Source organism: Rhineura floridana, chromosome 5 (assembly GCF_030035675.1).
Source record: "Rhineura floridana isolate rRhiFlo1 chromosome 5, rRhiFlo1.hap2, whole genome shotgun sequence".
Classification (NCBI taxonomy): domain Eukaryota; kingdom Metazoa; phylum Chordata; class Lepidosauria; order Squamata; family Rhineuridae; genus Rhineura; species Rhineura floridana.
Window position 1 is genome coordinate 178,016,234 of NC_084484.1, and position 2,246 is coordinate 178,018,479.

A 2,246-nucleotide genomic window follows, 5' to 3' on the forward strand; every position below is an offset into this window, starting at 1 on the left:
ATCAGCAAGGGAGAGCCTGTTTGTGTTGCCACAACTGGCTATTTCCCAGTTGACACTGACTTATGACAGGACCTTCTTGGTGGCGGTACCCCCTTTGTAGAATGCCCTCCCTGAAGAGTTGTACCTGTCTCTCTCATTATTAACTTTCAGTAGGAACCGAAAAACATTTCTGTTTACCCAGGTATTTGAAGGCTTAAGAAGACTACTCCTGACAAACTTGAAATTATTAGCTTTGAGAGTACATAATTGGATTTTTTAAACATGTTTTTAGATGATTTAATTGTTTTAAATAAGTTTTAATTGTATTGTTTTAGCACTGATGTATCTGCCATCCTGGGCTCCTTTGGGAGGAAGGGCGGGACATAAATTTAAATGAAAAATAAATTCCACAGGCAGGAAATTTGAAAAACGTCAGTCTATGGTTTTTAGGTCTTCTGTCCTTTCTGAAGCTTGGGTCTTTCTCTTCCCTGATTTCAGACTCTTTTAAGTGTTTAACTTTCCGTCTCCACCGCTGTTCAAACAACAGCATGTATCCCCAGAGAGGAATTGTCTCTCTCTGATTGATATGGCTGTCCACGGAAACGCCTTAAAGGGATATTGTTAATTTAAATGGCATCCGCATGAATTGGTTTTCCAACCCTGCTGTGATGTGGATGGCGGAATTCTTGCCACGTAATGGTCTTGATGGCCAATAAACAGGCTACAATCTGTCTTGAACGTTTAAGTCTTTCCCCCCATGGTGGTTGGAGAAGAAGAAGAAGAGGGGGGAAACTCAGCAAAAGACTTTTTAGGAAATTAAGTTGGATTTTCCACATGTATGCATTCTGAACTGGAGACATGTTTCTGTTTCAACTCTGTAATCCTTGAATAAACTGCTTAATTAACTTCTTTTGACAACATCTATTATCGGGTTTCCATAACATTTAGCAGGCAGAGTAGACACTAAGTGTTGGCTGAGGTACAAGGCAAAGTTAGCTTCCCTCCCTCCCAAATCAAATACCCTGAGGAACCTTGCAATGTTGTAACCTTGTTGGCGAGAAGACTGAAGCGAGGAGTGGGCAAATCTGTCTATTTGCAGTCCGTCTCACTTTATGTATTTATTTATTAAAATATTTATGTACTGCTAGTCATTAAAAAAAAATAGCCGTTTACAACATATATAAATACAAGACAAAACGACATAACATTTTCTGTAAAAGTATTTTAAGCATCCCCTCAACCCCCCACCTACCTGTCTGCTGTCTTTTACCATTGCCCTTAACAAAGATGGCGGCCATGGTTTCCCTAAGGGGATGACGCCTCCACCGCCATCTTTGTTGATGGCACGCTTGTGTGCTATGCGTGCGCATCTCTGCCATCAACTAAGATGGCGGCAGGGGCTTCAGTACCTTAGGGAAACTGCGGCTGCCATCTTCGTTAAGGGCAATGGTAAAAGACAGCAGACAGGTAGGTGGAGGGGTGTGGGTGTGTGTGTGGGGCCCACAGATCGCAGAAGGCAAGCGGGGGGGTGGCTGAGGGCCCCCCTGTAGCTCCGGGGCCGTCGGGCCAGCACCCAACCTGGCCGCCCTTTAGAACAGGCCCTGTTCATAGGGTTTTCATGGTAAGAGGTATTCAGAGGTGGTTTATCACTGCTTTCCTCTAAGCTTATGGCACCCGGTATTCCCAGGTGGTCTCCCATCCAAGTACTAACCAGGCCTGACCCTGCTTAGCTTCCGAGATCAGACGAGATCTGGTGTGCTCAGGGTAACTTGACCATAGGCTCCTTTCATATTAGATGTACCTAATTTCTTATCTCTGCAATCCTGCACCCACCAGCCTGGGAGTGAGCCAGTGGGGCTTACTTCTGAGTAGGGATGGAAGGAACCGCCAATTTCAGTTCTCCCATTTTCTCGTTGTTCCAATCTTAAATTCAGTTCTCCACATTTATGTGGTAATTTGAGTGTTTTGTTTTGTTTTAAAAAAAAATCCACCTGAAAATTCTTCAGCATTTTAGTGCAGATTTCTCCTAATAAACACAATTTTGTAGGCAGTTTTGACTAAGGTGCACATTTTTAAAGCACTTTCTCCTAATATAATGCATTTTGTATGTTATTTTCATGAATATGTTCACTTTTGTGCACAGTTCCCTCTAATATATGCATTTCTGTAAATATTGGTTGGAGAACTGCATTGTAAAATTCAGTTAAGTGCAAATTTTGAAGGATGGCTACGTTTCAGTTCTCATAATGTTTCCAAATCTGCAAATC

At 42.5% G+C, this 2,246-nt stretch overlaps 1 pseudogene; it reads right to left on the reverse strand.

The window, feature by feature from the left end:
* Nucleotides 1-1,641: 1,641 nt before the first annotated feature.
* Nucleotides 1,642-1,760, reverse strand: LOC133386426 (5S ribosomal RNA; annotated as a pseudogene).
* Between the last annotated feature and the right edge of the window lie 486 nt (nucleotides 1,761-2,246).